At 42.1% G+C, this 16214-nt stretch overlaps 1 pseudogene; it reads right to left on the bottom strand.

Moving 5' to 3' along the window:
* Positions 1-14556: 14556 nt before the first annotated feature.
* LOC110561327 (STAM-binding protein-like) lies at positions 14557-15648 on the bottom strand (annotated as a pseudogene).
* Between the last annotated feature and the right edge of the window lie 566 nt (positions 15649-16214).

Raw genomic sequence — 16214 nt, 5'->3', positions numbered from 1 at the left:
TTAATGTGTGGGGATTGATGTGTGATTTAAGCTTCTGTAATGTTTCTTTTACAAATGCGAGTACCCTTGTGTTTCGGGTATAGATGTTCAGAGTTGAGACGTCATCTTGGATTTTTCCTTTGATGAGTATGAAGTATCTTTACTCACATTTTTTGATTAATTTTGGTTGGAAGTCTATTAGATAATTGGTTTCCACTCCAGCTTGCCTCTTGAGTCCATTTGCTTGAAAACCTTTTTCTAGTTCTTTTCTCTGAGGTAATGACTATTTTTGTTGTTAAGGTCTGTTTCTTGTATGCAGCAGAATGATGTGTCCTGTTTATGCATCCTTTCTGTTCGTCTGTGTCTTTTTATTGAAAGTCCACTGATATGGAAGGTATCAATGACCAATGATTGCTATCTCCTGCTATTTTGATGTTGGTGAGTGTAGTCTGTTTGTGTGTTTCTCCTCTCTGTTTGTGGTTTTGCTTCAGTGGCTTTATTTATCCCTGTGTAGTTTACTTTCTTCAGTTGGAGTTTTCCTTCTAGCATCTTTTGTAAGGCTGGATTTGTGCATATATTTTATTTAAATTTGCTTTTATCATGGAATATCTTATTTTTTCCATCTATGATGATTTGCAGGATATGGAAGTCTGGGCAGACATTTGGTTCTCTTAGGGTCTGCATGACATCTGTCCAGACCCTTCTGGCTTTTATAGTCTCTGTTGAGAAGTCAGGTGTGAATCTGATCGGTCTGCCTTTATGTGTTACATGACCTTTTCCCCTTGTAGCTTTTAATACTTTTTCTTTGCTCTGTACATGTACTGTTTTTATTATTTTGACTATTTTTCTTTTCTGGTCTAATCTATTTGGTGTTCTGTAGGCCTCTTGTATGTTTATATATATGCATCTCTTTCTTTAGGTTGGGGAAATTTTCTTCTATGATTTTGTTGAAAATGTTTTCTGAGCCTTGGCACTGAGAATCTTCTCTTCTATTTTTATTATTCTTAGGTTTCATCTTTTCATAGTATTTTTGATTTCTTGGATATGTTGTGTCAGGAATTTTTAGTTTTAACATTTTCTTCAAAAGATGTATCAATTCTTTCAATTGTAACTTCTACACCTGAGATTCTTTCCTCCATCTTGTGCATTCTGTTGGTGGTGTTTACCTCTGCAGTTCCTGTTTTCTTCCCTAAGTTCTCTCTCTTCAGGATTTCCTTAGTTTTTGTTTTCTTTATTGTTTATATTTCCATTCTCAGGCCTTGAACTGTTTTATTCATTTCCTTCATCTGTTTGTATTTTTCTGTATTTAAAAAATGATTTATTCATTTCTTCTTTAAGGTACTAGATCTGTTTGATTGTATTCTCCTGTATTTCTTTAAGAGATTTATTCATTTTTCCTTTAAATGAACCAATCAGTTTCAAAAGCACAGATTTAAGGTCATTTTCTTGCATCTCGGTTGTGTTAGGGTATCCAGGGCTGTTTGCAATCAGACAATTGGGTTCTGGAGGTGCCATATTGCCCTGGCTGTTGTTGATTGTGTTCTCATGCTGCCTTTAGCCATGTGTTCATCTCTGATCTTGGCTGGTTGTTTCTGCTTTCCTTCTGGTTTTCTTGAGGGTACTGGAAGAGCCCTGGGCAGGAGGCTGGATGTTCCTGGAACAGCTCTCCTCAGGATGATGAGTGTGGTTGTGGACTGGCTGCTGGATCTTAGGGAACAACCCTCACTTCTCCTCAGGTGGCTGCGTCCCAATTAGACTCACAGATAGTGGATTAGAGTGGAGGTGTCTAGCCTGAATGATCCAGAGGACAGGCAGGTCTCCTCAGGAACCCAAGTCCTCCTCTCACTGGGACAACTGCTGGAGCCCTGCCACCCACTGGCTCTGTGGTCTCTGAGCTCAGGCTGCCTAGCCACCCTCCTGGCTGGTTACTGCCTTTTTGGAGTGAGGTCCTATATGATCCTGAGGTCTGGCCAGTTTCCTCAGGGGAGACTGGTAGAGCTGCGTGCCTCTGGCACAGGGAAGCTTTCCTCGGGAAATGGGAAAAGCTGGGCAGGTAGAGGCTGTAACTGTGTGCCCTGGAACCCACGAGCTTTTTCTGGAACAGTGGGATTTGCTAGGTTAGGCTGGAGGCTGAAACCACTAGTTCCCAGCACCCATGGACTCTCCTCTCACCTGGGAAACACAATACTGGCTTTTTGGGGTTCACAGTATGGCCCCATGCTCGCTTTCTTGTCACCATGGTCCTGCCACTCAAAAACTGTGAGCCCTTGGCGCCACCATCTTGGCTGGTCACCTACGTGTTTTCTAATGTTCTGAGTGTTGTTAATCTTTGTGCTTGCAAGACAAGTGGCTTATAAGTTCTGCAGGCAGATTGTGGAAGGACAAGCTCCCTCTGAGAGAAAGAAGGGAGGGAGCACGCAGTTACGCTTTCTAAATTTGCCCACCAGTTAAGTTCCTCCAGTGATGAAGTGAGACTTGGGCAAGATCCCTCCCCAGGGAAACCAAGAAAGCATGGAGCATTTCCTTTCTGCAGCACTGACTACAGAGGACAGTCCCTTAAGTATATGGAAAAGGGGGACTAGACAGCTTTAACATGAACTAAGAAAAACCCTCAACCAGAGTAATTCACGCTCAGATTGCCTCTCGGGAATTATTGATGCCGCTGGCAGCACAGAGCCCTTGTTGCAGGAGTCATTTATGCAGGCTAGTTATGAGGGGGATGTCCTTGATCCCACTTGGTCTCCCTGGCAACGTGGCTCTACCTCTGCAGTTCAGAAGAGGCAGGTCTCTCAAATTCATTGTTCTTTCAAGGAGAAATTCCCTGTCCATTACCTTGGTGCGATACTCCATAGCCCCATGGGGTGATGTTGATGGCTCTGCTGAAAAATAGATGGGCTGATGCAAATCTGCCCAAACTGGTCGGATCTGTCCATCTGAGGCCATGCTTTTAGATGATACTTGTGGAGGCAAATCCATTGTTTAGATGATTTAGCAATTAAAACTCTACCCTTACTTTCCAGAAATCACCATTTTCCCCTCTAGGTGCTTGGCTTGCGCTTGCACATTAGAAGCCCCTTGATCCTTTTTCTCTGTGCTTATGTCACTCATAAATTTAATATTTTTTCCTCCTAAATTATTTTCCTTCTTTCTAATGATTACTTTCATTTTCTAAAAGCCCAAGATACTGCACGAGAATCCTGTGGAGACCTGGTGCTCTAATTGGTGTAGATGCTGTGGATCTGAACTCTTAAGTTCTTGCTTCACTTGAATATAGACGAGTGCTTCTGAGGTTAAAGTAACTCATCTACCTCTGGCTTGTTAGAATCCAGGACCACTGTGTGCTTTGCAGTCCTAGTGTCAGGACAGCTTCTCACCATTCAGTGGTGAACAACTACTTGTTAATAATATTCGTGCTTTTTTGGGAGAAAATTGGCTTTGTTGGGTTCCAGGCTCACTTTTTGGTTTCACATCAGACAATCTTGTTTTTCGATTCCCCCCATCCCCCAGACTTCTAGCTTGCTTTCAAAGGCTATACAGTGTGACAAGAGGAATATGTTAATTGTATGTGTTAACAATAATTTAACCTTTATATTCTTAGTTTTGTCTTACGAAAGCATATTTTATACAAGAGTGAACTGAAGCTAAATAAGAAACTTGAACTCAGAATTTGAATTTGAAGCAGGAAGTTGAACTCAGAACTGTGCAACTTTCAAGTGAGCTGTTACTTGCACTGCTTGCTACTCTCCATCTCCATCTCTGTCTGTCTCTTTGTCACTCTTTCTCTGACTTTCTCTCTTGTACATGCTCGCTTACACTGAGGCTTTGATAATGCTATGCCAGTACTCTTAAAATTTTAAAAACTGAGACAGTCTTTCACTACCTTGCCTAGGCTGGACTTGAACTAGCTATGTAGCCCACACAAGCTTTAAACTTGAGCCTCTTTGACCTCCAAGTACCTAGTATTACTAGTGTCTACCATCAAGATTGGCTAGAATTCTTCTTTAAATCTTAAAAAAAATTTTAAATTAATTATAGTTTATTCACTTTATAAGTAAAGTTTCCCAGCTGTAGCCCCCTCCCTCATCCCCTCCCTACCCCACCCTCCCTCTCTCTTCTTCTTCCATGCCCCTCCTCCAGTCCACTGATAGGGGAGGTCCTCTTCCCCTTCCATCTGATCCTAGATTATCAGGTCTCATCAGGACTGTCTGCATTGTCTTCCTCTGTGGACTGTTCTTCCATCAGGGGGAGGTGATCAAAGAGCCAGCCACTGAGTTTATGTCAGACACAGTCCCTGTTCCTATTACTGGGGAACCCACTTGGAGACTGAGCTGCCATGGGCTACATTTGAGCAGGGGTTCTAGGTTATCCCCATGCCTGGTCCTGGGTTGGAGTATCAGTCTCAGAAAAGACCCCTGGGCCCAGATACTTTAGTTCTGTTGCTCTCCTGTTCCCTCCAGGTCTTTCTATATCCCCCTTCTTTCATAAGATTCCCTGCACTCTGCCCAAATCTATTTAATGACTTTTTTTTTTTTGATATCTGGTCTTTGTTTGCCTTAACTCAATCATTCGGAGGGCAAGGCTATGTGGTAGAGTCACATTACACTGAGGAAGTGAATTCCATAGTTCTTAGACTATGAATAGAATGGAATGACACCTGTTGTCTATGAGGTGTCAAATCTGTTCAACTGTCTCACAAGCTCTGTTACAAACTTTCGGGAGTTTTACAAGGTTAGGTTTTACTAATGTATATTCTTGTTTATTTGGTTAGTACTGTTATATTTGAGAACTAAGGAAATAGAAACACAGTTGTATATAACCAAATACTACAACATTGACCCATTTCACACTATAATACTGTAGAAAATTTCAAAATTGTTTGATAAGTAGGTGACTTATACCTTCTCAATGTAAAATATCGAGACAGCAGGAGACACGTAGAATGAACAACATGGCCTCCCTTTGTCACCCTTCCAGGAGGTTGCACTCATCTCCACATGTAACCAGGATGACATTAACATAGTAATCATGCTGGCCTGTCTGCATGTGAGTGTAGGACATGTCTACACAGACACCCTCGTTTACTGTAATTATTTACTCATTTATTTGAAAGGGTGAGTTACTCAGTCTGTTTTGTGTTGCTCTAAGAACGCTTGAAGCTAGATATTTTGTGAAGAAAGAAAAAGGTCTATTCAGTTCACACAGTTTCAAGCACACAGCTGGTGCTGATTTCTGGTGAGAGCCTTATGGAGGTTATGCAGATGTGTGTGTAAGAAGCAAACATGAAAGAGCTCAGATGGAGCAAGGCTGGAAGCAGGAGAACCAGAGGAGCCAGGCTCCCTTTTTCAAAAACCATGTGCTCTTATGGCCCATCCTGAGAGGCTAGCCTTGATACTTTTCCTTCTGTGGGCTTCTTAACATGCCCACCAGCTTTCAGAACTACGCTGGAGGCCAAGGTTCCAGGATGTGTGTTTCTGGGTTTAGCGAGGGACACATTCAAGCAATATCCAAACCAGAGCATGCATCAGGGCTCTGTTTCTTATTTTTGACTGGCTTTTTCCTCATAGGAGGAATTATTAAATTTTATTGAAAAGTAAGAAAGAGCCTTGGAATATTATGGTATAAATATCATTTCATCAGAACAGATTGAAAACTGGTTCCTTTTTTTCACAAGCTAACGTGATTGTGGTTGGCAGTGGCATTATCTAAAGAACAAATCAGCTTTGAAGTAGCCAAATGTTTTCGGTACCGAACATGAAATCAGGCCGTCAAGAAATGTAAGCTCACAATTAGTAAATGTCACGGTACTATGGGGAAATGAGGAACTTCAAAGCAAAGCCCAGAGTATACTGCTGCATTGCTAAGTGAATCAAAAAGTTTTCTTCCTCTCCCCCCAAGCCAAAAACAAAACAAAACAAAACAAAACAAAACAAAACAACAGCAACAAAACTCATGTGGTGCACTAAGTAGGAAGAAAATGTAACTTCATATTGAGATCAAGATTGGAGAAATGGGGGAAGGACAGGAAGATGTGAACAACCAGACAAGAGCCTAGAAACCATCAGCAGGAAGTAAGAGCCAGCAGAGGAAGGTGTTATGGTTGGGATATGAAGTGTACTCCCAAAGACTCGGCTTCCAGTAGATGAATTTGTAAAAAAGGTTTCACTTCTGAGGGCTCTGACCTCATTAACGGGCTACCCCACTGATGCACTTCTAATTTTATAGGATTATTACGAGGTAGTAGAAACTAAGAGGGAAGGCCTAATTAGTGGAACTAAGACTCTGAGACATATTGGTCTCCAGTCTCTTCCTCCCTGACACTCTCTGCTTCTTGGCTCCTACCATGCCTTTTCTCCATGGTAGGTTTTACTTTATAGGTCTTAAAAAAAACTGGAGCCAGCTGACCATGGAAACATCTGAAACCTTGGTCCAAAATAAATTTTTAAACTTTAAATTGTCTCTGATAGGTATTTGTCAGAGTGACAAACAAACAAACAAACAAACAAACAAAAAACAACCCCTAAACAAAACAAAACAACAACAAAAACCAAACCAAACCAAACCAACTAACCAAACAACAACAACAACAAAACTAATGAAAAGGGAAAAGAAAGAAAAACAGTTAAAATATCACAATATTCTACAACCTGCGCCTATACTGTCTCATTTAATGCTCAAAACACTTGATGAAATAAATCAAATTTTTTCTATTTCTCAGAAGGTAAAGTAGATGTAGACATACATTTTATAATCTGTTCTTTTTTCTGTCACTTTTTTTTTTTTGTCAAAGTCTTATAGGTGAGAGAACTCCCCAAATTTGTCAGATAGACTGAAAATAAACAATGCTTTCATGTAGGAGATGGTAGGCAGGTCTTTAGAGTTCATATGCATTTTCAGAACAAAACAGCCACCCACCCTAGTTACCAAGAAGCTTCCTGATTGCTGCCTTCCTTATCTAGGAGTCTTTTCTATTTAGGGATGTCTTTGAATTTAGACTTTTGTTAACCTGACTTATGAAGTCTGTATTTCCTTTGTGACAATGCATTCCAAATTCATGAGTTAGCTGTTTTGTCAAAGCTGGCCCTTGCCTGGGCAGTTAGACGCTTGGCTTCTGCTGAAACACTGCTGTCATGTCGCTTGGCACAGTCCTCCCCAAAAGAGAGAAGATATGATTTATCAGTGTTCAAATGCTCTCTGCCATTACTCAAATAGTCAGATGACTTAAATGATTTGGAGGGATTATAAATTTCTGTTTGGCGCCTCTGTGTAACTCTGAAGTGGCAATACAATTAATTCAGAGTTGATGGTAATTTCAGGCTCAAAGATGCCACAGAGATTTATAGAATATACAGCCTATTCATTTTTTTGGTGAATTATCTATTTCCATTTTTTTTCTCTCTTGCTTTATCCTTTCTGAATTTATCCCAAGCATCTTCTGAACTATTACGGCCTATAATCCATTACCCTGTATACTGCAAACAATTCCTCCACATTATTGTTAACGTTTTTATTGAAATATGGTAATTTTTACCTTTAATTTTTAATACTGGAATTTAATGTGTTATAATACAGGTGTCTAGCCTGCTTTGTTTCCTAAACACTTCAATTTTCCCAATTAATGAATAATTCATTGTGTTGGATTGGTTGTGGCAATGGCCCCAATTTGTTTCTTCTTTCTTGAATCTGTGTGTTTTGGGGAGTATACTCCCTGACTATGTTAGTCCACATTCTGTTGCTAATAACACAAGTTAGAAAGCAAGGAGATTTATTTTGGCTTGTGGTTCTTGAGGTACGAAGGTCAAAGAATTGTATCTGTTGATGACCTTCTTCCTGGCAGGCTCCAAGATGTCCCTGAGCATCACGGGTTAACAGTTAGGGAGTATACAAATGTATTTGTGTCTGCCTGACCTGCCTCCCTGTCCTTATTAGTATTCATGGAGGCTGTACCCTAATGACCTTATCAATTACTAATCACTCTCCAAACGCCCAGCATCTAGATATCATAGTTAAAGTGTCCACTATGCCTGCCGTTGTTTATTCATGAGATTCAGTCTTGCTATGTGGTTTTGAGATTTGCCTCACCTCTCAACTATTAGCAGCATCGAATGACTCTAGGCTTTGGCAAATCACTTACTCAGCTCAATGGAAAAGCAGCAAACCCACTCCAAGAGAACCTTACACATTGGAGCTTGCCTTTGTGTCCTTGTACTCAGAACTCTGTTGCTAGAGGAACACACCCGGGTAGCTTGCTCAGTGATAGGAAACTGGAGATCTAGTGCCCCACCCTCCTCACAATCAAGAGATGCAAAAGGGAGACCATAAAACCTGAGCTGACCAGCCAGCCACCCCCTGTCAGGCTGGGCTGAGGGCAACACTCAGGCAAGACTGGCAAGGCCTGGCCTGGATTCTCCACTCTCCCCATTGTACCCTAGCACTATTGCCTCATTACAAACTCATGAACCCAAGCTGTTCTTATTTAAATCTGCTGGATTTTGGTGTGATATGTGACTCAATAGGAAACAGCAGATATGCCATCTAACGTTTGCTCATTAGAGCCTCTATTTATCACACACCAAATTCTAATTTACCTGTTTCTTTCTGAGCTTTGTTTTTTTTCTTTGATATGTTTATCTTTTCCTTTGCTAAATGTACACTTAACATCACCATGACTTTACAGTATGTTTCGTTACTGGGTAGGTTAGTTGGCCATATCTGTTTCCATCACCAAATTATGTCTCATTTCTATTCTTCAGAAAAAAAGAAAAAGTCAAATTCTTCTAAAGGTCTACTTGGGATTTTATTTTCAATTGGACTGTTTGGGAATATTAAAAATTTTTAAATTAAAATTTTTAAATTTCCTCATCTAATTATGTCCTTCAGTCGTATTTCCATATTTAATGTTTTAAAATTTTACCAGTCATGATTAAGTAGAGAAGGAGAACCAACAGAAGAATATATTAAAATACTTGCTGCTAAGAATGGTGTGACAGAGAAGCTGGAAACAGCCCAGATGCCCCTCAACTGAAGAATGAATGCAGAAATTGTGGTAAATCTACACAATGGAATATTACTCAGCAATGAAAAATAAGGAAATCATGAAATTTGCAGGTAAATGGTGGGACTTGGAAAGGATCATCCTGAGTGAGCTGCCCCAGAAGCAGAAAGACACACATGGTATATACTCACTCATATAGACATATAATATAGGATAAACCTACTAAAATCTGTACATCTAAAGAACTAATCAAGAGAGAGGACCCTGACTAAAATCCCCATCCTGAAAGGCAAAGAGGATGGACATCAGAAGAAGAAGAAAACAGGAAACAAGCTAGGAACCTGCCACAGAGGGCCTCTGAAAGGCTCTGCCCTGCAGACTATCAAAGCAGGTGCTGAGACTTATGGCCAACTGTTGGGCAGAGTGCATGGAATCTTATGTAAGAAGTGGGAAATAGTAAGATCTGGAGAGGACAGGAACTCCACAGGAGAGCAACAGAACCAGAAAATTTGAACATAGGGGTCTTTCCAGAGACTCATACTCCAACCAAGTACCATGCATAGAGATAACCTAGAACCCCTGCACAGATGTAGCCCATGGCAGTTCAGTGTCCAAGTGGGTTCCATAGTAATGGAAAGAGGGACTGCCCCTGACATAATCTGATCTTTGATCACCTGCTTTTTGATCACCTCCCCCTGAGGAGGGAGCAGCCTTACGTGGCCACAAAAGATGACAATGCAGCCACGCTTGATGTGTTTGATAGGCTAAGATCAGAAGGAAGGAGAGGGGGACCTCCCTTATCAGTGGACTTGGGGAGGGGCATGTGTGAAGAAGGGGGTGGGAGGGTGAGAACAGGAAGGGAGGGGGAGGGGCTTATGGGGGGATACAAAGTGAATAAAGTGTAATTAATAAAATAAAATTAAATTAAAAAAATAAAAGAATGGCGTGGCGGTTATGGGCTTGCATTGCTAGGCTTGCCAGGCCAGTCTAAATCGGAATGGTTACCGGAAAGAGTGGACTCCAACTCTCGATGAGAGGTTAAGTCACTGTCCCCAAATGAAATGATTTCTTCTCTCAAGTTTCAGTTCTGTGTTTAAGGAAGGCCTTCCAATACATGGAATAAAGCCTCTTGGTAAAATCAAGGGTAATCAAGGGTAATCTTTCACACTTAAATTGGTCACAGATTAATTAAAGTAATTAATTGTGCCACTGGAAGTTGACCCTAGGAATTTGCACATGCTAGGCAACTGTCCCGCCACCGAGCTGTGTCTTTATAGCATTTCTTGTCATGCTTCCTTCCCTTGCCACAGCTTCCAGGACACCGCTGAAGGTTAGAAGATGAATTTTGTTTCTGGAAGCTTTAGATGAGGTCATTTGGATTTATTTTACTTCCGGAGGCAAATAAATAAATTTGAATCAAGTAGAAAACCCACTTCTTAAGAATGTCAAGTAGTTAAGATGAGGGGAAGAATTAGAGGATGACATCAGAGGATCTGAGCTGGGAGCATGGGAACCACTCTGCCCTGGACATTTTCTGATCAGGGAGAAGGTGCAGGCTCATCCTTTCTGTGCTGTCCTTTGTGTGCTTTGTTTTCTTAATAATATTTCAGCTGTTGAGTGACGAATGTTAAAAATCTAGGTCTGATTTTAAATGCACCCTGTTACAGCCTTCTTCCAGTTTTCCAGTGACTTGGTGTAAAGCATTTATGATTATTTTGTTACTTTAGTGGGGTGTAAATTTATCAACAATTATCCCTTTAAAATTGGATTTAAAAGCCAGGCATGGTGGTATATGCCTTTAATCCTAGCACTCAGGAGGTAGAGGGCAAGCCATTTCTGTGAATTTGGGGTCAGCTTGGTCTACACTGTGAGTTTCAGGATAGCCAGCTACACAGGGAGACCCTGTTTTTAACCCATACCTCCTAACCAACCAACAAACCAACCAGCCAGCCAAACAAACCAACCAATAAAACTGGATTTAAAAAATATAGTAGTTTCAGTAATTCCTTGAGAATTTCATGTGTGTTTCATCATATTCACCCCATCTCTAACTCATCTCCTCACCCACTCCCAATGTTATGCCCTCTTACGTTTTAAAATTTAAATTTAAATTTATAATTACAATGTTTTCCCCTTTCCCTTTCTTCAGCCCAACCCCTTCTGGTGCTCCCCCCCTTCTCTCAAATTCAGGGCCTCTAGTTTCATCTTATTTAATTGTAGTTTTACACAATGCACATACACACACAATTAAATTTACAAATACCACCTGCTCATTTTGTATAATGTTACTTGTATGTGTGTAATTCAAGGCTGACCATTTGGTACTGGATAACTAACTGGGGTGTTCCTCCCTGGGAACCACTGTTCTCTCCCACTCTCAGCATGTCTTAGTTGCCTATAGTTCTTTGACTAAGGTTGAACGCCATGGTATCTCCTCCTTCCGTGTTAGTGTCTGTGGGTCCTCCTTGTTCAGGTCTTGTTCTTGTTGTTGGAGCATATTGGAAACTTCCCTGAGATTTCTAGGAGATGAAGTTTTACAGCAGATGTTCTGTCCTGGCTCTTAAAATTCTTCTGCCCCATTGTCCTCAGTGCTCCCTGAACCCTACAACAGGAATCGTGCTGTAGATAGACGAGTTGGGGCAGATGCCGCACAATCACTTGTTCACTGTGTTTGATCAGCTGTAGTTTTCTGCAATGGTCTCCACTTGCTGTGAAGAAATGTTTTTTTCATTGAGGGGTAAGAACTACATTTATCTGTGAATATCTGAGTAAATATTCAGAATGCAGTTAGGAATTATACTGGTTTAGTAAAGTGGCAGTTGTAGATTCTTCTCCAAGATCCATGACCTCACTGGCCCTGGGTAATTGGCTAGGGTTTCAGTACCAGGCATGGCCCGAGTGGGCTTTAAGTCCAGTACCTCTTGTTGATTAGGCTTTAAGTACAATTAAACATCTGTTGGTTGTCACTAAGATATAAGTGCCACTATTATACCCTAGGGTTATCATGCCATGTTGGTTGTTTTGTAGTTTGTCTTTCTGCATCTCCCGGAAGGCCTGATGCAGAAATGGACCTTGATGTCACAACATCTCCAGTTTAGCTGGGAGTGTGGGAGAAAAGGATTTTCTCCACAAGCATTATAGCTCTTTTAATTTTTATTAATTACAGTTTATTCACTTTGTATCCCAGCTGTAACCCACTCCCTCATCCCCTCCTAATTCCACCCGCCCTCCCTCATCTCCTCCCATACCCCTCCCAAAGCCCACTGATAGGCTAAGTCCTCCTCCACTTCCGTCTGACCCTAGCCTATCAGGTTTCATCAGGACTGGCTGCATTGCCTTCCTCTGAGGCCTGGTAAAGCTGACCCCAGGATCAGGGGGAGGTGATCAAAGAACCAGCCCTTAGTTCATATCAGATAGTCCCTGTTCCCATTATAGGCAACATGCTTGGAGACTGAACTACAACATTACAGCTCTTTTGAAATGGCTGCATTATCAGTAGAATGTCAGAGCTCTTTTGCTGAGCTGCTGGCCCCAGGCCAGGCAGCAGCAGGGAGCTTGGAGCGCCAACTGAGCCAAGCCAAGAGGCTTCAAGGAGCAAACCTAGCGGCTGAGTTTGGAACAGCCACCAACTTTGAGACTTGAGCCTTTCAGGCAGCAGCAGCAGTGGCTTTGGAGGTGGGAGCTTGCACCCTGAGCGAGCCTGGCTAGGTAACTGAATTCAAAGGTTCAGGAAAGAAGTAGTGGCTCTCAGACAATCATGGTGGAGAAATGGAGTGAGAGAGAGTTTATTTTGCCAATCAGGGTAATTATAAACCTTGGGCAATGGGAGGGGTGTCGGGGGTAAATGTGTTTGATTCGCTGGGGCTGGGAGTACTAGAGGTACTTCATTTAATGCAGCAGCACAGTCCTACAATAAGAAAGAGAACTAAGTACTTAATTTTTCTATGGGCATTGGGGTGGGGAGGGGTGAGAGAGTAGGAGTTTGGGAGTGGGGGAAGAACTCCAGACATGGAAAAAAGTCATTGATTGAAAGCTAAGGTACCAAGAAATCTCTTTAGCATGGAGGTATTTCCAGGAATCCCCAGGTGCACACTGAACCAGTTTCTTGTCAGGAAAGGGTTGGGCCTATAATCTCTCTGAGGGCTATGTGACTCTCCTTAGAGGACCTGAGGTTTTTCTAGATCAGGCAGAGAGGAAGGGACCCAGGGAGCCTGCCATTTTATGTCAGGGGCTATCTGGTAATACCAGACTTCCACCTTAACAGCAGGGTCCAACAGCAGTTCATGGTGTCATGGCCGGGTAGATTGAAAGATTGCATGGCATCTTCTGGTACTACAAAAGCTAGTCCTCAGGGAGGAGGCCTTTAGGTCAGATCTAGTTTGAGTCCTTAGGGTCCTGCGTCTGAAGTTCATGGTGTCTTCAGCAATAGGGACTTACCTTCCTTCTTTGAGGGGCAGCCAGGAGCAACAGCAATAACTATAAATATTGGGGACTTATAAGGGGGATTTCATACTTGGTATTAATGATTTTGTGAAATAGTCTATGGCTTTTGAGGAAGAGCATTGATAACCCAGGTGGGACTTTTTTATTTAAGCTGTGTGTGCGTGTGTGTGTGTGTGTGTGAGTGTTTTGTATGTTATTTTTAGGTAAATCAATCAATATGATTCTTTATGACATTTTCGGGAATTCCTACTGTTATTTTATCCCCTCCCTTCCTCTCAAATGTTGACATCCTTCCTCCCTCCCAATTAATCTCTCCCCATTTTTCTTATTTCCCCTTTCAAATTACTCTGACCCTGCTATTTCCCTCTCTGTTGCTTCTCCCAACGCCCATAGTCCCTTTTTACTTTCTTGGTTTCTGTGGTTACTCTAGGTTATATACTCATGCCTGAGGATTTGGAGTCAGGAGCCAGGATGGAGAGAACATATGGCTGAGTTTGTGCTGTCCGTACCCTAGTGGGTGTGGGGCCATCCACTGGAGAGCCTGGCCCTGCCAAGGACCACACCCTTAAAGAAGACTCACTGTCTCTCCCCTAGAGACCATCAACTTTTGGTAGCTCCTCAATGAGGCATTGATTCCCCTTTTTTCTTGGACTTTTAAAAAAGTAAACTGATGTTAATAGAACCACTTCTGCCTTATTTCCCTGCACTCATTTGCATATTTTATCTACTCCCTTGGATTCAAATTTCCCATTTAGAGTCTTCCTGAATGCACAGTGGGATTCTACTGCATCTTTTAATAAAAGCTTGAACGATTCATACTTGTTCTGGCTACTGCTGGCATTATTCTCATTTCTGTCATTTGTACCTTTAGTTTTGTGGTTATAATTCATATTTTTTTCTTAGTTCTTCCTAGGCTTATGCTTTATTTTATTTTAATTACACTACTTATTTATCTATTTAGTGTGTGTGTTTGTGTGTAGGGGTGCACACATATCACAGTGCACAAGTGGAGGTCAGAGGACAACTTGGGAAGTTGGTTCCCTGCTTCATCCATGTGGGTCCCAGGAATTGAACTTGGGTTGTAGGGATAGGTGGCAAGCACCTTTACCCAGTGAGCCATCTTCGTGGACCATGATTGAGATTTATTGAAGGTCTGCATTGGTCACAAGTTCATTGTTGATAGTGAAGTGGCTGCAGCTGCAGAACAGATGTGATTGTCAGCCATGAGGGTGAAAAGTCTCTCTGCCAGCAGGATGAAATCTCTTGAAGGCCAGTTAACTTAAATAATCCAGCTTCCTTGGCAGAGCAGACAGTTGCTATGGATCCTGGTACCATGATGTGACAGAAACAGTGAGTGGGCACATTTACACTGAGCAAAAAGGCTAGTGAGGAATTCAAGATCATCCTGCTTAAGGAAAATTTCCTTGTTATTCTCTGTGTGGCAATAAGCAGGCCCACCATTTTGTCTGGGGGAGACGACATGTGAGAACACTGAATTCATCCCTCATCAGTTCTCCACAGAAGACCCCACAAGTTCCAGTGCCCTGGGCAGTGTTGGCACTAGCAAGCTGGAGACTATAGGTCAATAGAACGCAGTGCAGGTCTTTGGTGGTCAGAACATTTCCCATGATGCTCAGGGCTTGTTTTGGGGATCTGCCCACCACAGGCGGCTTAGCTGGCCTCATGCTGAAGTCTGTGTGGATGAGAAAGGTGAGGTAGGAAAAACAGCTGCACAAGGATTTTCCGGGTCAGACTGTAGAGGCCCACACATGCCAGGGTCCGACTTCCCAAATGCCTGGACAATTCTTAGCTGTTCTTTTCAAGCTCCTGCTTCTGGATCATATCCTTGCAGGCATGGAATTGCTCCTGCTCTAGCTGCTGCTGCTTCTGCTGGGTAACTCTCTCTCTCTCTCTCTTTCTCTCTCTCTCTCTCTCTCTCTCTCTCTCTCTCTCTCTCTCTCTCTCTTCCAGTTCTCGTTGGAGGCTCCAACCCTCTTGAACACTCGGTCATCTTGTCTGCTTTCTTACAGATCTAACATCTGTGTCCATGCTTTGTTTATATTAGTACTGGTGAATAAACATTGACATATAGTAGGTAGCTAGGCCTGTGGTTTCATGAGCACTCATTCTGTGCAGCACAATTCTCTGAGTTCTAGCAAACACGTGGAATTACCCACAGCAGTTCTTTCTTTCTCTCTCTTTCTTTCTTTCTTTCTTTCTTTCTTTCTTTCTTTCTTTCTTTCTTTCTTCTTTCTTTCTTTCTTTTTTCTTTCTCTATTTTTATTACAATTTATTCACTTTGTTTTTTTATTTTATTTTTTTAATATTAGTTACAGTTTATTAACTTTGTATCCCAGCTGTAGCCTGCTCCCTCATTCCCTTCCAATCCCACCCTCCCTCCCTCATGTCCTCCCTGTCCCTTTCCAAGTCCACTGATAGGGGAGGTCCTCCTCCCCTTCCATCTGATCCTAGCTTATCAGGTTTCTTCAGGACTGGCTGCAATGTCCTCCTCTGTGGCCTAGCAAGGCTGCTTCTCCCTCTGGGGCAGGGGAAGGTCAAAGAGCCTGCCATTGAGTTCATGTCAGAAATAGTACCTGTTCCCCTTACTAGGAAAACCAATTTGGATGCTGAGCTACCATGGGCTACATCCAAGCAGAGGTTCTAGGTTATATCCATGCATGGTCTTTGGTTGGAGATACAGTCTCATAAAAGACCCTGTTCCCAGATATATTTGGTCCTTGTGGAGCTCCTGTCCTCTCCAGGTCATACTAACTCCCCCTTTTTCATATGATTCCCTGAG

The sequence above is a fragment of the Meriones unguiculatus genome, chromosome 4 (assembly GCF_030254825.1).
Source record: "Meriones unguiculatus strain TT.TT164.6M chromosome 4, Bangor_MerUng_6.1, whole genome shotgun sequence".
NCBI lineage: Eukaryota > Metazoa > Chordata > Mammalia > Rodentia > Muridae > Meriones > Meriones unguiculatus.
Note: the sequence above shows the minus strand (reverse complement) of the source record. Positions and strands in the feature narration are given on the sequence as shown.